The sequence below is a fragment of the Oreochromis aureus genome, linkage group 3, assembly GCF_013358895.1.
Source record: "Oreochromis aureus strain Israel breed Guangdong linkage group 3, ZZ_aureus, whole genome shotgun sequence".
NCBI lineage: Eukaryota > Metazoa > Chordata > Actinopteri > Cichliformes > Cichlidae > Oreochromis > Oreochromis aureus.
Window position 1 is genome coordinate 37167914 of NC_052944.1, and position 25809 is coordinate 37193722.

The 25809-nt window shown below is 42.4% G+C and overlaps 1 protein-coding gene across 3 annotated transcripts in view; it reads right to left on the reverse strand.

Moving 5' to 3' along the window:
- The window catches only part of nhsl2 (NHS-like 2), a 187398-nt gene that overhangs the window by 93833 nt on the left and 67756 nt on the right, over nucleotides 1-25809 (reverse strand). The gene's annotated exons all lie outside the window — the stretch shown is intronic.

Here is a 25809-nt window from a genome sequence, read left to right on the forward strand (position 1 = left end):
GCTCTCAGCATAAAGGAATCTTAAGTGTTTAAGAGGTGATCAGCAGCCCTAAGAAGTGGAAGAAAATAAAAACACTAACACGTTTCCTGCAGCTCTGCATGCGTTCCTGGGGACTACATTCATATGGTCTTCACAACTGATGACTAGCACTATTATTAATGAGCTAAACATGCATGTGGGGACTAAAATCAATAAATATCAACATGCCAGGGTATTTTCAGATATTTCATGCTTTGAACTGCACAAACTGCAAGAAGTGCAGGGCGGGAAACGTTTACTGTTGCAGGAAGGAAACCTCCCCATTACCTAAGAGTCCTTGCAGTTTATCTCTCTCTCTCTGCCCGTAGACTAAATTTGTGTTGTCTGTGTCACCTACTGAAGCCTGACCTTTCAAACAAGTTTCTTTATTCCTCTGGCAAGAAGAGAGAGCCGAGACAGACCTATGTGATCAGTGTCTCTTGTTTATCAGCCAGACTAAGGAGGACAGGGTGAAGGAGACAGTGAGATGGAAGCAAATGATCCAAAAGGGATCAGTTGAAAGAAAGCCATGTTAAATGGTTGTTCAGATATAGATCTGATGTGGTTATGTGTCATTAAGCCTTTTTGCATCTGGATGGTAAAAGTGTTAAAAGTACGCTAAGGTAGTATAATGGTGTAGTGCTAAGAACTGCTAGCTCATAGCAAGAAAGCCCTGGGCTTCAGAGTGCTACTCATGTGTGGAGGTGGCAGTGATGTTGAAGAGGAAGAGCGTCCTTTCACTTGTCGACCCATTTTAGGAACAGTCTTTTTATAGTCGTCTTTTCAACATCTTGCCAATGAGTGTGTCCTTGTAGAGCCCGAGGTCTCTGATACCAGCAGCATATTTGTTTCCGGTCATAATAGCTGGTTATATTTAAAGCAGTGCACACGGCGAGCTAATACACCACATTCCTATGGCTATAGAAACTGCACAGCAGGTTAATGCAGTCATTTAGAACAGGCTGCAGAACACTTGCAGTACAGCTTTATCAGCCTGTTGAACATATTTAGGATCAGATCATTATTATTAAGCTCATTTTACTTCAGCTGCTACACATTTTCAGATGTCAAACAATCACAACATGTTTTCCTGGCTGGATTGTCACTTTCTAAACAGCACACCTCATTCACACGTCTGCATTCAGGCATTGAAAAGTGTGCGAGTGCTCCTGGTCACCTATGCTGCCACATCCGGTGTTTTCAGGAAGTAGGAGAGGAAGGAAAGCACCCTGGCCAAACCAACAGAGGAAAAGGGAAAGGGGGAGAAGGTATAAACAATTAGATGTTTGTTCCATTTAAAAATGTCACCAACGTGATACTGATAAGAGTAATATGGATTTGATAGTTAAATACATAAGAAAAAGCTATAAAATTGCTGAATTGGTGGATCAGATATCTGCTGTGTTTTGTTAGTGGTTGAGACAAAGCACGATTTTTGGTTTGTTCCTAAAAAAGGCTGAAGACAAGGCTACGTCCACACGTACCCGGGTATTTTTGAAAACGCAGATTTTTCTATGCATTTGCACCTTTCGTCCACACGTAAACGGCGTTTTCGGTCACTGAAAACTGAGATTTTTAAAACTCCTGCCAAGGTGGAGATTTTCGAAAACTCAGTTTTTGCATTTACGTGTGGACGAGGAAAACAGAGAAAACGCAGCGTCAAAGGCGTGCGCCTTTTTTGACGTCACACTGCGCCAGGTTATTGTTTCGGTGAAATGAATTTCTACAATGGAGGACTTGGACAAAATACTGTTACTGTTAATTGTACTCTCTGCAGTGTTTAAATGCTTACATATACACACACAGGCCGTTTATCAATGCCCAAGTACGCGAGTACGTACTCGCGTGCTCGGTGAGTACGTACCCGCCGAGAACGCACGGGAGTACGCACCGCCGAGAACGCGAAGCACGGACTCGTTGGCGTTTCTCAATTCTCGGCACGCGAGCACGGACTCGTGATTTGTACAGTCGGAACACCAGCGTGCGTGATGATGTCACAGGTCCGGAGTTTTTACTGCCGTCCCCTCTTAATGTAACTGTAAGTAACATGTTATGAAGCTTACCTTTAATCACAGCCAAACCGGTTTACTCAGGAACAAATAAAACACTGAAATAAACCAAACATTAACATTTAGAAGTGATCTACGTGACTTATATATCATTTTTAACCTCAGTAGTGAAACCTCTATTAATAAAAATAGTGTACATGTACATACGTGTACATACCTTAATAAAAACAAGCAGGTGAGATGTTAGAACGCTTTTATTTCTATTCTAGTGGACACTCAATACTATAGACAGCTGCTGGGGTTTCTTTAACCTCAGTAGTGAGAAGACCGCGAGCGGGGGGGCGATGTGCCGGGGAGTCCGCTGTTGAGTTTTGGACGAAATGCATTCTGGGATATATAGCTGTCCCAAGTCTACACCGATGCATGCTCGATAAAATGGGCGGATCGAGAACACATCCGGGACTTTTTCGCGTTCTCGGCGTGATGCGTGCCAATTGGAACAGTACTTGGTCTCCGACTGATGACGTATCACGAGTACACGAGAACGCAAGTACGCACAAGTACGCATATTGATAAACGCCCACAGTTACTGTCCCTCCACACATACGACTCGGTTCTGCTTCTATGCCCCATCTTTGTTTACTATTTCCCACCGAGGCTTCTAGACTTCTGATTGGCCAACATTTCTACACGGTTAGGAATATATCGCCACCTGCTGCTTTGGCATGTTCCTGGCAGCGTTTTCCTTCGTTTTTGCGTTTATGTGTGGACGGGATTTTTAAAAAAAAACGAAAACGGAAAATCTCCATTTTCAAAAATACCCGTGTACGTGTGGATGTAGCCCAAGACAATCAAATCTAAAGTTTGACTGACCAATGCTGAGTCAGTCAACACTGTAGTTGGAGATTTTTTCACTCTCATCAAAGAATTTTGTTGACGTACTGTAAGGTAAGAAACCTTGAAAAAATAAATAAATACTGATCACCTACAGCAGCTGCTTGGCAATGGAAATGCATGTCATGAAGCTCCCAGCCTACAGTTTTATGCTGAAGTTAAAGCCAATGGAGGTTTGGATCAGTGCTATTAAGTAAGCAGAGTGTTGGTGATGTTTAAGCACTCGACGACCTCGCTCTGTAGCTTGATGCCGTCTGACACTTTGTGGTTGAGTTACTGCGATTCCTAAATTTGTCAGTGTCACTGTCACCAAACCATACATTCCTCCCTTGGCACCCTATCACAAGATAGATCCACAAAGACACAGTGATGCTACTTCTATATCAACACTCTCAAAGCAAACATCACATCTGTTGTGCTCCGTCTCAACATGAAGCCATACTGCTGCTCACTGATCCTCGTCTCTCTTCTTAACGTAGCTTCAACAACTCTTTCCCACAGCTTCATGGCATAAAAAGAGAAACAAAATATGCTGGCGCGTGCTGCTGCTGTGTTTCGTTGTGATTTATTTGATTATTAAACTATTACTTTCGTAACAGGGCATCTTCTTAAAAGGCTGTGACTGTCTGAACAGATTTAGCCCAGAAAACAGTGAATGTGGACTTAAAGGGCTAAGCTGGGTTAAACTTTAAAATCTATCACAGCTAGAAAAACAACCTAACTGTGAAATAAAGTGGCGCTTACGTCTCTATCCACAGCAAAATGAGCTAAACTCGCCATCAACAGAATTGTAGATCTCACAATAATCACTGCGGGAGGAAAATTATGGACAAAGCCCTCGGCAAGATACCGCCACACAATGGAGAGAAAGCATACAATGGATGCACAGCAAAGGAAGAATTAGTGCAACCAAGTCAATGACAGGTGCTGTTAATACGGGATATTTGCTGGCCTGGGCGCTGGCCCGGATGCTGAGTATGCAGATCTGCCACCCAGGGAGCGCATATGATTAATCCTCCCTCCACCTTTAGATACAACAGCACCGGTTCCTCTCAGCAAGGCACTAAACTCCCGACAGAGCCGAAGAAGCTGCTGCTCAGTAACCAGTAAGTGTGAGGCTTTGCTCAGCGGCTCAGAGGAAACTGGGAGTTGAGGAGGAGCTCAGCTGCAAGTATCACCCAGATAACTGAAGGTTAAAGACTCCTCAGCGGGTTTAATATATTCTTGAGACACCAGAGCATCAGTGAAGCTGCGCAAAGTCTTTAATTACATGTGTTAAGTATGCAGGAATGTGATCTCACACAAACACATACAAGCAGGTGCTCAACCGCTGTGTGTGTAACCCTCAGAGCTTTGTATACGATGACTCAGCAGCAATGTTTCCTCTTTATCACAAGCACAAACTGCTCTCCGAACAAAGATGGGCTCCGTGTCAAGAAACAACAAGAAAACTGCAGGGGTGCGGAGCTGGCGTCTGTAACGCTCAGATTGAAGTCTTAGCGGTTTAGCACGCCGCCGTGAGTGTTTCAGTGGCTGCACAAACACAAAATAAATAACTTCTACGATAAAACACATTAAATCTGGCTTTAATCCAGCTGTCCTTATCTTAGCGTCTCAGTTTAGGACAAAACCTGCAAAAAGTGCATCTAACTCCTGAGGATTCTTCTCAAGCCCTCCTTAAAGTAAAAAGATAAAAATCAGTTTTAGAAAAATGTGTTTTTCTTGAACCTCTTGTTAGCACTTGACTGCGGTTTAAAAACTATTGAAAAGTGTTTTTTGTCCACTAATGGTGTGAAAAGCGACCTGTAGACCAAACCACAAAGCCCAAGCTGGCTCCGAGGGACGAAGGCGCAGAAGAAAATGAGACTTTCTCGCTGTTTTTTCTCTTTTATTCTTTCAGAGCAGTGTTAGTTTAATCCGCTGATTTGGCTGCTTTGTTGATAAGGTCAGTTGGAGTTGTAACAGGCGATGTGACTCACAGCTAATAGGAGCACTAAAGGTGCTCTGAAACTCTCGACTCCTGATTGCTGCAATTTGCATCAAAACTCGTACGTCTTCTCTCAGCGGTAACTTGGTCAAATGCAAATGTGCAGATAGTATCGTTATACTAGTGCTGGGCATTTAAAGATTAATATATCTTAGATGACTGCCCACCAGCAACCACTTTAAAATGTTAGAGAACGGCAAAGTTGAGGGTTTAATAACATCCTCTCTAAATTGTGTCTATTTCCAAATGGGTGACTCAATCAGATTTCACTTTTATCTGCTGCTGATTCTTTGACATGTGAAATCATGGTTAAAGTTTCCTGTAGTATAATATTAACCCTGAAAACATGACTTTAAGGACTTAGTTTAAAGCCCTGCTTACAAAACTATCTGCCAAGTTTTTTGGTAAAATATGTAAATACTCATATGGTAACCACAGTCACCATATCTCAATCTAATAGAGCACCTTTGGGGTGCAGCAACTGTGTGATGCTGTCATGTTAACATGGACCAACATCTCTGAGGAAGAATTGCAGCAGTTCTAAAGGCAAAAGAGAGCCCAGGACGGTACTCGCAAGGTGTAACTAATCCCTCATATATATGTATTTGAGAATGAAGGCCATACATAATAAAGCATATTTTCAGGGTTCCTTATATCATAAGGTCCTTACTTTGCAGCAGCGAGGCTGTTATCTGTTCTTGCCTCGCTGAAGTCAGACATTCTTTTTGACTTCAGCTGAAGATTTCAGTCCCGTTTTGAAGCTCCTATTCATCCCCATCCTCGTGCGTAGCAGCAAAACATTAATTCTCATGAGCAAGGAGAGGGATAAAAGCCAATGCCATCCTCTAATACCACGGTGGATGCATTTTAGAGGCAACTTAGAGCCCCAATTTCAGTCAGGACCAGCACTTCCTGTTCAATAGTCTTTATTCTGTTGTTCAAACAGAGTATAACAGTTGGGTTTATTGAAATGCGATGGAGGCTGAGCAGATATTGAACTATTAAACTCAGACGGGGGAAATGTCTATGAGTTTATGTGCGCTTGCCTAAGTGATGCAGTATTGAGCACAACTGTCAGAAGAAGAAGAGTTACAAAGGATGAAGATGCGCTATTTTAACCAATCAGCAGGCGACGCACACTCGGCTGCTAATGAATGGACAAACCAGCGAGTGCATCCAGAGGCACCCACGTGCTCACTGGCCACTGGCAGAGGGCCGACCGGCATTCGATTGACCTGCTTTAACACCTGTACGATTGCCATAGCAACACTACCCCCCCCACTCCACTCTCCCCTCCAAACACAAGTTCCCAGGCTCTGTTTCCTGTCTTCTCACATTCATCTGCCTCTTCTTCATCTTCCTCCTCTTCTTCTCTTTTTTGCTTCCCTTGTCGATCTTCCAGAAACTCTTGTCCCCTCCTCTTCCTCACTCTTCCTCTCCGTGTCTTTATCCTCGCCGCATCTCTTGCCTCTCTCTCTGTCATCAAGTATCTAACCTCAGATCTCTCAATCGTTCTCTCAGAACCCTCCCTCCTCACCTCAAACCAATTATCTCCACACACCTCCTTCCCCATCCCTCACACTCTTCCTCCCCTTCTCCCTCTCCTGCTGCAGGTTCCCTGCCAGCGCTGGGAATTACATCACCGCTTTGAAAATGTATGAATCGACACGTCTGCCATGCGTCTGCATGGTCAGTCACATCTCTCGACGCGAAGAAGCGAGCGAGAAGAGCAAACAAAGGCGGTGCAAGAGGTGGGAAAAATGAATATTTTGGGTGTTTTGGAGCACGGAGACAGGAACAAAGGAAACGTGTCATCGTGTGATCGCTGGGATAACGGTTGCATAGCAGCTGAGGAGCGATGAGCCAGAGTGATCACAGAGAAAATCTACAACCACTCTGTTCATTCATGCGTTTGCAACAGCGAGATATGTGTGCGAGTGAAGAGCCAGGGGGGTAAAAAAGTTGGAGAATCAGGAGACAGCTGATGGGTAAAAGAGGGAGAGGTAAAAGCAGGGACAGGGAAAAAAGAGGATGAGATGGGAACGAGGCAGAAATCCCGGCTCAGACTAGATGATCTCTCTGTCAAAACCGCCATCATCCCTTACGCCGGTGCCACAATTTGGCCAAGAGATTCCCATCTATGCAGTTAAAGTCTGAATGATCACAGCTTGTGGGGTTTTACAGCCTTCATTATGTGTAAATGTGATACAGCAAAACAAACAAAGACAAACTCTGGTGATTATGAATGTCATAAGCCCTGAAGTCAGAGCCATTTCATTTCAGCGATTACAAATAACAAAGAGACCTGCATTTACTGCATCAATCCCAAACCAATGCCAGCACAGGTATCGATATTATGTATATTCGAATCGATCCACACCCCTCTAATTGATACCACCAAAAGAAAAAGAAACAGAGAGCAGAAATAAAGGGATAAAAGACGGTTAAAAACTGAAGCTTCATTTACTCAAAGAAAGAATGAAAAATAAACAGCAGTTGTCCACTGAGGGTTTCCCACGTGAAGAAAATCTGTGTTGGACATGATGTGATTTGAGTTTTTAATTTGTTTGAAGTAAACAGGGGAAGGCATTAAAAAAAAAAACATCAGAAGGAGGAGAAATTGGAAGTTAATGTGGGAAATTAGCAGCTAAATAGACCAAGTCCTAACAACATTAAAACTCCCCTCATCGGAACATCCGAAGGCAGAAATTACTGACATGCCCACACCGTCTGACTAACAGGTATTCACTGAGATTTGCACTGCACCAAAATAAAAATGTCATAGGCACAGACTTCACATGATAATGCTGCTGGGGTAAGCTTACCAGCTGGACAACAAAAATCCAAGCTGAGGTTCTCTTTTTCCAACTCACACATACAAAGGCAGCCCTTTGTACCTCTTTATGGTCTGTTTATGTGCTAGTGCAGCGGCTCCACAGGTAAGTGAATGGTAAATGGATATATATACTGTGTTTTTACTCACTTTGCGGACTCAAAGTGTTTTTACTACAAGCTTTAATCAAACAAATGCTTTTCCAATTGATCTATTTTACCCAAGGATGCTTTGACAGGCAAGTTGGAGGACCAGGGATCCAATTAGCAAATGACACACTCTACCCGCTGAACTTAATAAACTCCTGAGCAGCCATCTTGGTAACACCTCTGGACAGATATTTAACCTGTCAGGTCCAAGTACCCCTAACCCTGTCCTTTCACAGTTTACGATATTTGCCTTTTGAATAATGTCTCCAAAAATCTCTGGTGGTTTCATCCCAGCAGAGGTGGTGATAGAAGTCAATCTATCTAAATGAATACAGAGACACAGATCCAGGCTTATATGTTTTCTGTTTCTGCAAAAATTTTCTTTGAGGAAATAGGTTTAAGTATCTGTTCTGAGGATTGTTTGAGTGTCACGTCTCGTCCTTATAGATGTTTCTCCTTTACCGGCATCTCTTCATTGGCTCCCTTTTAAATAGAGCATTGAATTCAGAAACCTCACAAACAAAGTCATAAATATTCAGAGCCTGTTGTATGTTAAAGATCTTGTAGTATGTAATACCATCCATTCATCTATCCCAGTCTATCCCAGCTGTCACAGGGCAACATGTGGGGTACATCCTGGACAGGTCTGTCGCTTCATAACACCATATTTCACACCCCAGGTGTTTATGTACCACCACTATCATTCATTTTTGCCTTCCCTTGTCCATACTTGGTGTTTTGTCCTGTTTCGTGTGCTTTTCTTTGTCTCTTCTCTTTCCAACTCACTCCCCAACAGGTCATGGGAGATGGCCACCCTGAACCTGGTTCTGCTAGAAGTTTCTTCCTGTTGAAAGGGAGGTTTTCCTTTCCACAGTCGCCACATGGTTGCTTGTAGGGGATTGACTGATTCTTGGGATTTTCTCTCTAAAACTGCCTTCACAAAGCTTCAATAAACATTAAGAGAAAAGAAAAATTCCTTATATCTATCTATATGTATATATGTAAATATAAAGTAGTTTATCTATAATTGTAAGCACAAACCACTTAACTTGTTAGCAGCAACCATTCATCACTCTACCCACATTACACTGATAACTTTATAAATTGTTAACTTTATAAAGTGACTCCTCTACGTCCAGGTTAAAAACACTTCTAAAAAGGTCAGTCAGTCAAACTGAGGTTTGGCCCACTGCGTACCAGTATTCCCTGAAATTAAAGTTATAATTAGCCACCCAAGTAAGTTCCTGGAGGCATTTCAAGACAACGAAACTTGCTTCTAAAAGACCTTTGACGAAACATCCAATCTGACCTCATCAGTTTGAGGACTTCCTGCAATATAACAACATTTTAGGTTTAACTTGTCAAAGCCAAGAACTGTTAACGAAATCCTCACGAGGAATTTGGCAAATTCCAATCAGCTCCTCGCCAAACGACCAGCTGTCCTGACCGAAGCTTCTTTCATTTCACTGTGAAAAAACACGGTTCCTCCTTTTTGCCCGTTAAGCAGCAATTACGCCTCTTGTCTCCGACCGTGTCGTCATCACACCAGTAATCGCAGAAAATGACACAGTAGTGTATGTGATGCAGCACCTGGTGACCGTCACTGTGCTGTGAAAGATGATGAATGTGCTTTGGATGCCGATTAAAGTCAAGGTCAAACATATCGGGAAATGTCTTGTGCCGATTATTGCACCACAGCAGGTGCACGGAGGCCAGTTGGCTGTCGGCTTCTGTTAAAATGTACATACGTGCTGCACACACACACACACACGCACACACACACGCACACACACACACACTGTTCTCCAGAAGGAGACTGAGCATATGGGTGTGTTTACTCTCTCAGCTCGGCTCTATGCAGCTCTGCAAAGCGACATAAACACTTTGCATGTGTGTTTTGCAGTGCAACATCCTCCTCTTCCTCCCCTCCGAGCTCTTCATCATCAATTTTTTTTTTCACCTCCTCTAATTTTGCTCCCTCATCTTTCTCCTCCTCGTCGTTTCTGCCCCAGCCAATCTTCCTCTTGTTCTGCTTCATCATCTTCCTCACATCCCACTGCCCCCTCTCTTGTATCCCTCTCTTTCTCCATCCTTTCCTATCCAATTCCTCTCCCCCTTCTCCCCCTTTATCATTTGATGAGGAAGCGAGTAAGAGCATCAGATTTACAAGGGCTGTCATCTCCGCTTCTCTCCATCTCCCATTTCCCTCTCTCTCTCTCTCTCTTTCCTGCACACTATCTCTACCTCGTTCGCCCCCAGAGATAATTAAAGAGACCACTAGTAATCCCATCCAACCGTGCAGGACTGGGCAGTGCACCCGAGCAGTTGCACACACAGACACACAGACACACACACACACACTTGTGCATGCACAAAACTGCAGCATGTGGCAAGTTGTACTCAAAATGTGTAAAACATAAAACATTAGAATTTGCACAAGCACACACTTTGGATTTAAAGTGTATAGGGTACACACACAGACACACACACACACACACACACACACACACACACAGGCACACACACAGTTTATCAGCCAAGAGTTATACGACAAATTGACCTAGATCATTCAAACCTGGGAGCCAAGATGAAGGAAACAGGAAGGAGAGATGGATGTTTGGGTGAATGAACGTGTGCTAAATGATAAATGAATCGAAGCACAAATGATATAAATGGGGGTGGGAATGGGTTAGAGCCTTTGCTGATGGAGAGATGGGGAAAGTTAGAGATAAATGGATGGAACAATGGCCCAAATGGCACAACTATACAGGATAAACAGATAGAAGAACGAATGGAGGCTTTCCAGGATGGATGGAGAGATTGAAAAGAGAACTGAGAGCCAGTTTAAAAAGATGTGGATGGGAAGGAAATGATGAATGAGTTGCTGGAGGGATTAAAATGAAGGAAGAAGAGTATAATATCAATACTATTTAGATGCGAGAGATGTGGCTATGAAATGGTTCGAAGAGATGGAAGGTAAAATTGGACGACAAATGGATTGAAGAAGCAATATTAGATGGACCAGTGCAGGACTATATGAATGGATGGAAGGATTTTTTGGGCGATGTGATTTGCCTGGACTATAACGAATTTGGTGGCAGGAATCGGAAGATGAAAGGACGGCAAAAAAATAAAATAAATAAAAATCAAAGCTGGACAGACCGAGAAGAGATCAGGTGAATAAATGGAAGGAAGTCTGCAAAGGTTTGGACAGAGAAGGGGAAGAATGGATGGATGGATGACCAGGGCAAAATGCAGGGATTTATGATGAGATGCTCTGAATATGACAAATTTGGTGGCAGAAATCCCAAAAGCAAATGAATGAAAGTCATACAACGCAGACCGACTGAAAGGTTGGATCCATATAGGGGCGAATAGGGGGTTGCGTGTGCATCAGATAATTAATTTTGGATGAATGGGTGCATAAACCAGCAGAAAAATAAACAGAATTACATGACAACAGCATACAGGCAGGTGGGTAAACGCACATAGGCTGGGGAAGCGTGGAGTATGAGTGGAGGAAAAACATGCATGAATACATGAGTGAAAAGAGTCCGGTCAGGTGAGGTTCGACTGGGGGGGGAAAATGAGTGCATGCATGGACTGATGGAGAAGGGAAACAGAGTGAGAGGCAGACGGGAATCATAAAAATGCACCAGAGAGATACAGGGATAAAGTACCTGTTGCCGATTTGGGTCTGTGTCTTCCTTTGGGCCGTCGCTGGGAATTGCCCATACTATTCTTCCTGTCCCAAAACATCACCGCTTCATGCCACCGACACACACACACACACACACACTGACTGACTGACAGAGAGAGAGAGAGAGCAACGGTCGAGGTGCGAGCTCGTCTCCCGGATTAAAGCATGTGCAAGACGAGTGACAGCCGATAAGTGTGTGAGTGAGAGGGAGGACTGAGCGTCACAGCATCACCGAAGCTGCCTGCGTCCCGAAGTGTGTGACTGCATGTCTGTGGTGTGTGAGGGGAGCTCAGCGTGTGATTGCAGATGAGTGTGTGTGTGTGTGTGTCCTACGCTACGTATATATGTGTGTGTGTGAGAGAGAGCTTGGGCGAGTGCACAGCGCTACGTGAGCTGGTGATAAAGCAGCCTGGGTACCGGCGTGTTTCTGTGTGAGAGAAAGAAAGTGTGCGTAAGCAGCTGTGCATATTTTAGTGTAAGGTTTCAGTGTAGCCAGTGAGCATGTGCGATACGCATGTGTGTGTTTGTGTGTCTTGAGAGAGAGAGAGACAGAGAGAGCATCCGTTGCGTTGATTAGCTCCCAGCCAGTTGAATCCAGCCGCTGCTGTTCAATTCAGAAAGAATGCAGGCAATCACAGACGAGAGATCGAGGAAGAGGAACACAAGTGAGAGAGAGAGGAGAGGGAGTGAAGGAGAGCGAGAAATCAGGGAGAAAAAAGAAAAGAAAGAGGAGGGGTCGGTGCAGAGAAGGAGAAAGTGATAGATTGGTCCACTATCAGCTATGTGACCAGAAAACTGAGGAGACACCGGCTACACAGCCAAAAGTATTTGGACAACCTTGCTTCCCCCCTTTTTGCTGTTGTCCACATACTTTTGCAGACTTGGCTGACAACAACCTTTACTCTCATTTTATTGCTGTTTAGGACATTCTCCAAAATAAATGCTTTTTAGTGAGCCGAGGAACTCGAAAAGCTGTAGGAGAGACAGATACCCGGTAAGGCGACAGCATTCAGGCTTGTGCCAATGCTGAAAGGAGGACGTGAGCCAATTCAGTGTGAGGATTAGATGTCAGTCTGATACTGAGTCAGAAAGCTGGACTGGTATCAGTGACAAGCAGCTGGTATCACTTGTGTGATGCTAGCTGGAGATGTCATGCAAGTGTGACCGACAGCTTTTATTTGTATGTTTGCAGAGAAGTTTTGGACTTGACTGCAAACTGTGATCAAGCAAGCTGACATAGAGCGAAAAGGTCAGTCCTGATCATATAGTATTTCACTAATAAAGAGTTACATTTACTATACTTTTACCATCTGTCAATTTTCTTCTGTTTCGATGAAGCATTTTGAATCTTAACCTGGGTCGGGTCACAGAGATAGCAACCTAAGCAATTCAATTCAGTTTTACTTACACAGCGCCAAATCACAACAACAGTTGCCTCAGCAACTTGTTACATCAAGGTATGTAAATGGATTAGCTGGACCTTGCTTTTCTACTCAATCTGGAAGCACTTTCGTACTACAGGCCTCATTCAAACACATTTATAGAAGTTGATTGTTTTATGCCTAAGCACTTCGTAAGCCAGAGGTCGACCAAAACCTCTGATTAGTAGACGACCCGCTCTATCTCCCGAGCTTCTGGGAGCGGGTTGCGGAGGCTTCAGAACTTCCCCTTTTCCCTATTACAGTAATCCAGTGGCTGCTGTCAGCACTTCCACTGCAACACAGCTAAAGTAAATGTGCAAAGTTAATCCAGCAGACTTCATTTTCCAAATTGTAAACAAATAGAGCATACACCAGCAAGTACGTTGCTGCTGGGGTGAAACACGATCAATTTAACCTGTGACCAATCCCATTAGGGCCTTTCTTCCTTCGGGCTCCACCTCCAATCTCTCAAAAGTCCCAGGCAGAATTCAGCTGAAAGTAAATTGAATTGGCTGAGTTGTGTCACATGGGATGAGTTGCAATCCATGTGATTGGTCTCTGACTTCTTGTACACGACCACTGACTACCGTAAATATAAGAAAAGTTGCACATTTTAAAACAGAAATGGTTCACTAAATTCTAAAAACACGTCTGGTCCAGATCCAGACAACGTTCCAATGAATGGTCACATACGCGTTAGAGGGTTGCTGAGGCAACTGGAATGTCAGGTCCCTGTGTGGGCGTGGCTTTGAAGAAATAATTTCAATAAATCTTTATTTTAAAAATGCTCAAGTATCTTACAGACATTCATGTCTCTTTGTGTGACTTAACCTATAAATAAAAAGAAGTAATGGAAATGAATCAGCTCTGAGTTTATTTCTGCAGAAAAAAAAGGTGCAAGCTGATACGTCTTCAGCCAGGAAAATAAAGGCTTTTTAGTGGGTCTGCACATCTACTAAGAGCACCTGAAGTTGTTTAAATATTTTTCAGTCATAATTTTTCCATTTTTCTTGATGCACTGAATTATTGATGCACTAATAGCCTCATGTGTTGCAGCGTTTCGCAGGGGAATAAAGATGTCATTGTTTCGTGCTGTGAATAACACAGGATCCGATAACGATCCACGAATCGTACAAAACATCTGAAGTAAGGTGGCCAAACACCTTTGGACCATAAAGTGGAAGGACAGTGAAAAATGTGGGGGTAGACGTGTGGAGAAGGACTCCAGGAGAAGGAGAAGGACAGAAAGAGATGGGGAAAAAAAGAAAGCAAGATGAATAAATAAGGATGGGGAAACTGGGTGGGCTCAGACCGAGGGAGAAAAATTGAAAGTGAAGTGAGCGGCAAAGGGAATGAGACTGAGCGGGTAAAGGAGTGAAAGAGGGAAGCGGGGAGAATACAAAATGAGGAGAGGATTTCTCTTCTCATTCCTCCCTCCCTTCATTTTCCTTCACATCTTCCCTTCCCTTTATCAAGTCCGCACACTCGATCTCGTAAAGCACAGGTCTCTCACTCACACACACAGCTGTAGAGGTTGGACAAGGTCACCCAGACACAGTTATGAAGGGACTAAGTGGAAATTCATTTTCTACTCAAGATTGAAAAAGGCATATCACGGCTACCTCGCAGCACAACATCACTTAACCCTTACAACTTTAAATAACTCACAAATTAGAACTAAACCTACATTTTTTCCATGTTTGACTTACTTTTTTCAAAACCTTTGATTTCTGTGTTTACTAAACATGACATTCATGATTACTTTGAGCCAAAAATTGAAAGCAGCTTTAATCAGTATTTTAATTATAAGAATGTATCAGAGCAGTGTGAAACGATGCTTGTTATGAGGAAGTTAAAGAGAATGAGCTGGATGTGCAGCTCCGCTTGGCTTTACTGAGCTCTCAGCACATTGCTCAGCTGTCCAGCTCATAACTTTATTGCACCGGTTCCTCCTCACTGCTCTCAGGGGTCACAGTGGGCAGTGCTGTCAGGTGAATAAGCTCACCAACAAAATAAAAGAGAAGGAAAACACACCAAGTAAATATCTGCTGAACAGTGTCACATTTAACAGTTATCGCACATGAAGCTACTTATATAACTTATATAAACCTTGGTATAAATTATGAATCTCTGAGTTTCTGTAATGATGCTATTGAGCATAACGAACCTAAAAAGTGTGGGATAAAATGGATAGACTGTAAATAGAAGATGGCAGCAAATAGCTTATTAAAAACAATAAAAACGATACAAATTACCTACAAAGAAAAAAACCCAGAACAACCACTCACCAAGTTGGCTAATCACTGACACAATGTCTTGTACGTGTTGTATGTCAGTGTAGAGCAAGGGGCTTGGGATTGGAGACTGATAATTACTTAAAATTTATATATATAGATAGTTTTTAAAATTCTTTCTGGATTTATAAAAGGCTACTCGAAACAACCCTACTACTATTCACAGATACCTCAGTAAATATTTTCCTTAAGAGTTTACAATCAATTGCTAGTTTCATGGGTTTTTTTTAATACAATGTGGTGTTTATACAATAAATTATGGTATCTTTTAAAGTAAAACTGAAAATAAAGTAGCGTAAACTTCATAATGGGATGACTTTTTGTCATCTGTCATCTGTTTTCTTAGTCAAATCCTAAAAACAGGTCACGAGCCATCAGTCCATCTTTTATATACAGTCTGTGGTGAGAAACAGGTCAAACTATTAACCCATTAAAAAGCCCCGCCCAAGCGTCACTCGGTCAAGAGTTGAACTGAGAACGTGATGGATTCAGTCAGCAGACATGGACACCAAAGCAAACAAAAAACAACTAAGGGAAATTTTGGACTTAAATTGATCAGAATGATAGAAACACCACTCCAAATGAAAAATAATGTTGCCCCACAGCTGCTGGATGTGTCGATAAGTAACAAAAACAAAGAATGATGGACCCTTCATCCATCATGTTTGCCCACTGTTGCATCATTGTTGGGTTAGATCTAAAACTAATAATAACTCATAAAACGGCAGTGGAACGATGGCACTCTACCTCTGGAGGTAAAGCAGACAGATGGTGCAGTGTTACATCTTTGTTGACTAAGGAATAAAAAGGAAAAGAAAAGGTACCATAGAGTGCAAACTGACCACCACACACACACACACACACACACACACACACACACACACACACACACACAAACACTCACACAGGGAGCCTGCAGGTCGTTTCCATTAGTCAGGAGCAGAGAGTAAAGAGCACTGGAGGACATTCTTGTTCTTTTATATCCCAAAACTAAGTACTCCCATCTCTCCATTATATTTCATGACCACGTGGCCGTACCACTCATTTTTTATTTCTTTCTGTCTTTTGTCATTTACATCTTTTAACCTTATTTGCCCGTCCAGCTCAATTAAATTCAATATATTATACTTAATTTATATCAGAGGAACTGCTGTGTGCTCGTTAAACAGAGCAGGAGTCTGACTGAAGACTGCAGTCTGTCTCTCTTGGTCCTTATATTGATCCGTCAGAACGAGCGTACAGCCTGATAAACCCACCCGATCCTTCCTCGTCTTCTTCCTGCTCTCCTCTGTCACCTCTCTTCCTCTTCCTCTCTGCTGCATTGCACATCCTGATAAAATCCTGATAGAGAAAGGCGATGAAGAGCTCTTCTCCAAATTATCAAGAGTCGAGAAAAACTATCTTTAGTGCTGCTGTGAGAATTTGGCAAGTGATGAATTCTTGGTATTCAAATTATTTCAGCTTCCTTAAAGATTGTAAAAAAATATTTATTGATGAATTATTAATTAAAAGAAGTGGTCACTTTATTAGTTACATCTTTGTCAGCTGCACATCCATGATGCAAATCGAGATCTGATGACTGTGGCCTACATACACAATAAACTCACTGACATCTTCAAGAGATCCCTGTGAGATGATTTAAACTTTGTGACATGGTGTGTATCCTGCTGGAAGCAGCCATCAGAAGATACCACACTGTGGTCATAAAGGGGGTTGTTTGATTGTTGGGGTTTTCTCTCAATTATTGTCTTTGGCTTACAATATAAACTTCCTTGAGGGGATTTTGTTGTAATTTAGTGCTATATAAATAAAACTTCATTGAAATAAATTTCCATACAAAGCACAACAGAGCCATGTTTTGATGGTGCTCACTGCATTTTCTGACCATACCATGTGAATGTAGCAGCAGAAATTGAGACTCACACCAGATAATGTTTTTCCACTCTTCCGTTTTCCAGGTTTAGAGAGTCTGAGTCTGAGTTTCCTGTTCTTTATCTGGCAGGAGTGGCACCTGGTGTGGCCTTCTGCTGCAGTAGTCCATCTGCTTCAAGCTGTAAGATGCTCTTCTGTATACCCCTGTTGTAACAAGTAGTTATCTGAGTTACACTTGATTTTGAATCTGCTTAAAGCAGGCCAGTCTCTGTAAACCCTAGAGATGGTTCCATGGGAAAACCCCAGTATATCAGCCCATTTGGCACCAGTCAGGTCATTCTGCTCATGCCTGCATGCTTACGTGCATTGCCATGCAGTCGGCTGATTCGACATTTGCATTCCTGAGCAGTGAAACAGACATATCTAATAAAGTGGCCGCCGAGAATATGTTGTGTGAAAGTTAAGATACAAATGATAAACATATATTTGCATTTACCAGATTGTACTTGATATGTTTTCATGACACAAGAATATTTAAATAAACTCTTGACTGACTGCATTTATGTGAGCATCTCACTCGGATCCAGTTTGGTCACATTTATTTCTCTGCAAGCTGATACACAGATTAGACCAGCAATGAGGAAATGAAGATGAGATTCCAGCACAATAACTTCCGTCTGTTTACTTCCAGAGAAACGGGAGCGGACTCTCTGTGGCTTCATGGGAATGTTTACTTGTATGCTTCTTCTGCCAGAAGCCATCACAGCATTAACAGCCCGAGCAGTAAAACGGAGAAAAATGACTTCACAGCTCATCTCCTTCCCCTAAAGGCACATTTTAGTAGATTATTTTCCACTTTATTAGCATCATTATTGCTGTTTCTTTAATGAAGAGCATTGTGTTTCAAGGGTGTGCGGGAGAATAGACGATGCTCATTTCTCTGGCACGCACTCTGCAAAGAAACAAAGTCGAGGACTGACAATGAAATATTACCACATAAAATAATAGACACGAGGGAAAACATCCATCAAGCTTTTGTAAATCTAAAGTTTACTTATTTAATGAGAGAAAAATCTCATATCATAGACTCTATATAAAAATTGGACACAACTTCTGGTACTGAATAAAGATAACATGGAAATCTGTTTTTTTAATGGCCAGCAGGGGGCGACTCATGTTGTTTATAGAGAAAAATCCCTCAGCTCACTCACTGGGTGAACCTTCTTTAATTTATGGGCTCAGTGTCTAGTTTTAAACCAGAATAAAACATGATGCTAATTTTGTAACTTACGGTTGCTATTAGTGCCCACAAAGACCAAAAACCATTCTATGCTTAACAATGTGAATGACAACTTCAATTCAATTTAGCTTTATTTGCATAGCACCAAATCACAACAACAGTTGCCTCATGGCGCTTTATATTGTATGGTGAATTGCCAGCCTTGCAGTCTACTGCTTGTTGTCTCAGATAGATACGCCCTCGCTCGTCCCATTTGGTGTCAAAACACCAAGATGGCAATGTCAACCCGAAGCTCCACAGCAGGATTTTGGTAACCACTGCGTGATGTCACAGTTACTAAATTAATCTTTTATATGCAGTCTATTTCAAAAGGCAAGGCATGCACTTTATGTCAGATTGCCCCCTGGTGGCCAGATATAATGGCCAGCAGGAGGCGCCTCCAGTGGTTTCAAAAGGACTTTCAGTTGGACAATTTGTGCGAGAATGGCCCCGCCCCTCTCTGCTTAATGACATCAGCAAACACTTTCCTGATGAGACTATGGGTTCTGGTTTTGCCAGTGGGTTATGTGGCTACTGGCCATCTTTTGCATACAGTCTAGAATCTATACATGTGTATAGTCTCATTTAAAGTTCGAGATGCAGATCCAGTCAGATAAAGTTATGAAAAGCATGCGGTTTTCCTCTGATCAGGGTGCGAGCTGTTTGTAACATCTGTCTTTATTAGAAATTATCTTAAATATCACAATCTTTCACCCAAACCTGCTGAAGCTTAAAAGCTATGACACAGGCATTTGCAAATGCAGACACGACCACAGCACTGAAGCTGGATTCACAGCCTTCTCACAGACACTTAAAGCAGGTGGATGGATGCTGTCAGCAGAGCTGAACTCCTGCCTTTTTTTTTCCCTCCCTCCCTTTTTGCTTGCATTTAGTATTTTCTGGCATATTTGCTCAATGAAATCTGCTGGGATTCCCTATTACCAATATCCCTAAACCATCACTAATCCAGGTTCATCCCCGGACCTCCCACAAAGATTGCTTTTAGCCTCCCCCCACCTCAAATTTTGATACCACCAGTTATGTAACAGCTGTGAGGCCCGGAGGCTGGAACAAAGAGCGGCGTTAGAGAGCGAACCGTTCAATTTCTTGCTGATTCCGCCTGTTTTTTTTTTTGTGTGTGTTTTTTTTTAATGTCCGCCGGCCATCTTTCAGAACATCTCGTTAAGTCGACGGCCTCAATTTCACACGGGCGGCCACGTCTTGTCAGCTATGGCTGTGAGTTACAGGCACACTCACTTTCTTCTCTCTGTTTCAGGCTCAGTCTTACGCTGAAGGATCGTATTTATCAGACTCGTCTCTTTGAACCGCTCCGTCTTTTTACTGCTTCAGCCTCTCACTCTCCATCCCTCCCCTTTATCACTGTCTCTGTCCCAGAAAAGTCAGGCAAGGTGAGAAAATTCCACCTCCCTGCCCGCCGCTGATTTCTCTCTCGTCTCTCGCCTTCTTTCTCAAGTCGTATTCACACAAGGACGACCACAAGACCTGACTTTGCCTTCCACATCCCTGCAGCTCTCACATGAGCTGACCAAAGCGTGATAGAGAGTGTGGTTTCTTCTCTCCTTCGCTGTTCAAATCTCACCACAGCATCCATAATATTTACCCTTCTTGCAACTTGGCCCAGCCTTGAACTAACAATCAGAGCATGCCAAGCCAAACCTTCTCATAATAAGAGAGAGGCCGCTTTCAGAGAAACGAAGGATCAAAACAAGGCAAACAAAAGTTCCTTTTCAGCATTCAAACATTTGTTTACCTCCTCCGTGCTTTGCTCAACACATATTTCCCCCTTTGCCACGAGCCAGGCAGCGAGTTTACCTGTTTGTCCTGTTCCAGCAAATGAGAGACAGGTGCAACTCAGAGATTTGTTTTCTGTTTCAGCCTGTGGAACCTCTGTTGAGAAAGAAAATTAAATCTGATATTATGTCTGTGGGTTTTATTTGCTGCGGGCCACAGAGCTCGTTCCGATCAGAGCAGCTCCATTTTCCAGCTGAGTCGCCACAAGTTGGGAAACCTCACCGAGGTGTTGAGGGAGATTTTTGAAACAGAGGCTGAAAAAGTGTCGAGAAACCTTTGATTTGTATATCATGATGTTGATGTCGGAGTGCGAGAAGTTGTACATGCTGGCCGTCTTTAGCTGCCTGAGTTTTGGCGACTTCCTGCCAGTGATTCAGTCAAACGACTTTAATCTACATCTGGCTGGATCTGAATTTTGGCTTTAACATAAATAAATCTTCGCTGTCACTCTTGATAAAGGGTTGGATGTATTTTATCCACTGAGATTATTTCATCACAGAAAGCAGAGCAACAAGTTTAGGGTTGGGTGATCGTCCAACTCACTGGTTGGTTTATGGCGGAGATTTTTGGGGGGGGTTTGCCGGGTTGAGAAATCCTTTCAGTAAAAATTTAACTGAAGCACAGTTAAAAGTCAGGTTACTGAGTTTTCAGCCATGTCATCACATGTTTCAGGTTGCGCACTGTTATTTAATAAGTGCCATTATTGGATTGTTTCATTTATTTAACCCTCTGTAACCCTCCATAATGGCAGTGGACAGTCGGTGTTGTGCCAGAAAAAGGATTTCCTGGTATTTAAACTGTTCTAAATGACTTGTTAGCCTAAAATCTGCCTAAAACATCTCTTATGTATGATATTAAGTCACAGTTTAGCTTCAGTTTTTGGGTAAAAAGTCTCATTGACATTAAAAATGTACTGTTAAAGACACCGTTGTTAGTGTTTCTGAAGCTTCCTTGGAAGTGGAGCAACAGACTCCTGCAAAAAAAACTCTCGTATGATGTGCGAATGCAACCAAACTGTTTATTAGACAGAAAGTGGGATTTTTAGGTTATTCGAGCCTAACATTAGCTGGCATAATATTAGCTTATGATGTTATTAACTGTTGATATTATGGCTAGCTACAGACAGCAGGATCACGTCTAATCTGCAACAATATCAGGAATAAATGAGCCTGTTTATGCAGATTTTCTTATGTGTGAGCCCTCACACATAAGGAGGTGTTTCAGGAGAGGAGGAAGAGGATTAGGTGGAGATGAGGAGGAAAAGATGGATGAAGAAGAAGGAGAAGATGAAAGCATGAATGTACAAATCTTACAGTCACATTGGTCATATATAGTTCAGAAGAGCCATTTGCGATTGATGAATAGAGGATTGAGCCTGTTGTCTTGCCAGATTTCTTCAATGTAAAACCACAGACAAACAAACGGGAGCTCATATTGCCTTTTACAACAACCGACTGCAAACCACCCACACACACATGCACACAAACTTCCACAATACTGACAATAGCTGCTAATTGGACTGAAGGAGGATGTTGATCACATTTTTTAAACATGGATTCCAAACCCAGGCCCTGGGGCTAGCTGCTAAATACTACGGCTAACAAGGATGAGCTGACACACAGATTCTAGAAAGCTCAGTCAGCTCTCCTCACCGTTAACACGCTTTTCTTCTCAAAGACGTCCCCACAAGCTTGATGGCAGGACCGTGATAGTGGACTGAAATTCACTTATTGTGTCTAAAACTCATTTTAAATTCTAATCTGGGTTTAACATTGAATACAAAAGCCAAAAAAAGAGAGAACAACTAATGAATGAAACCATCAAACGCGACTTTAAGATAAAAACAGATCAAATTGTGCCACAGTTATTATATTTAGGGACTTCTTCACTTTGAGATGAAAATCATTTACTGGTTTTTGTCAGATGATGTTTCCAAAGTCACAAAAGGGACAAATGAAGGTTTATTTAATTACCCCGAAGTTGGATTTCTTAAAAAAATAGCAAAGTAAAAATGATCTTTGAGTGTCACTCGGCTGTCAGCTTACAGTGAGAGTAATTTATCACTTCAAAGCCTCTTTGGAAACACAGATAATTGGAAGATTTTTCCCCTGAGACCAAATAAGCTGATGCAGATTTAAATCAGTTAAAAAACAAAACACGTGTGACAGGAAAAGCCTCACAAATCCAGCAGTCGCCACATACTCAAAATGTTTCACCTCTGCACGCTGTGCACACACTCACTGCTACAAACTAATTAAATGCAATGAATGCATGAAGTCACGCACACACACACATACACACTGGCTCCGATTGCTACAGTACCTTATAGTGGCTCAAACAGCAGGCTGTGGGACTAAAGTTTGTTTTGGGGTGGCTGCAACAAGTCAACAACACTCGAGTGCCTCTGGATCCGAGCGAGTGTGCACAGAAAAGAGAGGCAAGGAGGAGGCGGGAGGCGAGAGGAGGGGGGAGGATTTGTGGGCAGAGAAACCAGCAGAAAGAGAGAGAGACAGAAACACCGAGAGTACAAATCAAGTGTACAAACTCCCAACAGAGGATCAAACACAGCAGGTATGAAAGAGGCTTTAAAGTGGGAGGAGCAACGCAAACAGACAGGAGGAAACAACGGATTAGAAAAAAAAACAACAAAACACATGCACGATTGTTGGAGGTGAAAATATGAGGAAAAGGGAGGCTCACAAATTCAGATCATTCCAACAGAGCAGACATCTGGCCTAGAGAGGATTATGGGTAATTAACTGCTCTTTAATGATCCCTGCTGAGCGAGGACTCTGACAGGACGAGCGCAGATTATACTCGGATACTTAAAAATGTGTGTTTGTAGCTCTGTGTGTGTCCGTGTGTGGTCATTCCCTCAGAGGGCAAGTCAGGGCAATAACTCAGACTACACTGTAATCCACCACAAGGACCACACACACACACAAAGTGGCATAAATGTCAACAGAGATTTATTCATTTGCAACTGAACACATAGCAAACGCCCTGGTTAGCCTCCGGTGCTGCTTTTCAGAGACTTTCATCCTTCATCCTGCAGGTATTAAAGTTGTTATTTGACCTGTTGTTTCAGCTGCTCGTGTGAAAATGTTTTTATTTCTCCTTTAAATCAACCCTGTATCAGGAAGATCACTATGAAAGGCACACAAAGTCCACATTCATTCATTCACAGTCTCAAGGCCGTTTGTTCACGCAGCCAAACACTAACGACGGTATCGACCGCAACCAGCGATTCAACAGGTGCTGGGATGATAACAGAGAGACGGACACGCCTGAGGAAATCTGAGTGTGGGACAATGAGAGGCAGCAAATGAGGGAAAAGATGAAGGCGGGGCATGGATATGGTTACCTATCTGGCAATGCACAGGAAAAAGCGAGCAAAGAAAGAAAGAAAGGTGACGTCATCTAATAAATGCAGAAGCTTCCAGACGGGGTGCACAGGATCATAGTTTAATAAAAGCAGAATAATGCAGCTCATATCCTACTGCAAGCTTTGCTCACCTTCATGTCTTTCATTTAGTCATTATTAAAAAAAATAAATGATCTGATAGAAAAGAAATCTCTTTATCTAGTTTTAAAAAGGGCATCAATTGCTAATACAGGTATGAAAAAGTCATGTGATACTAAACTGAATAAACAACCTTAACAAAGGTTACAATAGTTTTTCAGCTGCTTGATGCAACAAGTTCACTGATTGATTGATTACAGTCAGACTGAAATACTTCAAACAGCAAAAAAGTGACTTTTAGCTTTCAAAGAAAATTCACCAGCTGCTCCAACTAAAAAGTTTTGGCAGCTCTCAGCTCAGCACAGCTCTGAAATCATCAACAAATCCTTACAACAACTTTTAGTTGCATCTGTGTAGGTTCTCCAGTCATCAGTCTGGTACTTACATAGCACTTTTCTACTTCAATTTAGCACTCAAAGTGCTTTTTTACTACAATCAATGATCAGGATCAATGATTAGGACCCATTAGGTTAAATACGTGGGAATCTCCAGGTTGTAGAACTGAAGCCTGAGTGAGTCAAAAAGAAGCTGCCTTCTTTACAAGCACTCGAGGACGACTTCTTATTTTATTATCTGCTGATGACAGTTGCCCCTGTTGTCAACAGAAATGAATAAAATGGATGTTAAAATGCATCTCTTATGCTATTAGGCTTTTTTCTCTGTAAAGTATCAGTGAGATCAGTGAATGTGCAAGAAATTCCTGTGAACCGAAAGCTCAAGTTTCAGACTACTGTTATGTATCTGCGGTGGTTATTTAATGCTTGGCTTTACCTCAGCAGTTGGGTCTTGTAGCTGAGAGTGCCATCACACCGAGTCAGGATCACAGATTTCTTTTTGCTCCCAGCAAGATAGAGAGATTCAATAGCAATACCTGGTAGTGCTATTGAATCTCTAGGTATTGTGTTCACAGATAGCACATTATTATCAGTGGTCTTTCTATAGCTTATTCAGAAAGTCACAAAAGCACAACAGTGGTAACACAGATTACAGCTTCTACAGCTTTACTGCTGTTTATGCTTGATGTTACCACCGTAAATTGCAAAGTCAGAGTTGGTAGGACTTTTCCAACTTTCAGGTTTGAGGTCAAGAGAAGATTGGATTGTCAAGCACAAGTTGGGAAGCCCAAATGTTTCCCAAATCATTTGTTTGTGAGGGAAAGCCAATTAAGAAGAAAGTTGGCTTAAAGGGAAGGTGCCTTTAGATAGAGAGGAGCTACAACTCTTGTTTCAGACAGAGGATGAACTGGGGGGCAGTACCAAAGCCCAGAATAAGATAAACAAGGGCTTCTTTGAACTGTGAGTTATGCAAAGCTCCAAAGCAGCTAAGGGCATAAACTACACCATGCCCGAGTGTAACTGACCACTGAAATACAGTAAGCAGTGTGATCATTGCATGCCAAGCACAAATAAGCAAACTGTGCCCTGACCTATTTAAAAGTATGGACCCTGTTGCAGTACATATGTAATGTAATCACTATCCACAGCCCAGCATAGATCTCCAACGACAACGGCCTCTGTAAAAATCACTTTGCTAAATATTTTAGAGGAAAGAGTTTCACCACTCCCCCAATTAAACCTGTACTCCAAAACAAGAGAACATTTCAAAAGCGCTTGTGGGTGTGAAAGAGATGGGTGGAGAGCATGTAACAGAGGAGCTGACACAAACTGGAGGCCACTTGGCCCCTGCCTGTTAAGCACAGCATAAGTGCAGACCAGCAGGAGGGGAGGTGGATGGGAGGGGGGGGGCACTTGTGCTTGAGTGCTGTGCAAGGCACCTGCGCTCTGTTTCTGTACGTGTTAAAAATAAAACTATGTAGCTGGAAATTATCTTGGATGTCTGCTTTTTTTAACAGGAAGGCAGCATAAAAATGTATAATATAGATATGTCAAAATATGAAGATCGTGGCCCCAAATGAAGGCAGACTTCTTAAACGCAACGAATCTTCATTGCAGTTAAAGAAATTATTACAAAACACAGGAAAGAACATAAATCCAACGAGTGCACACATGACTGAGGGA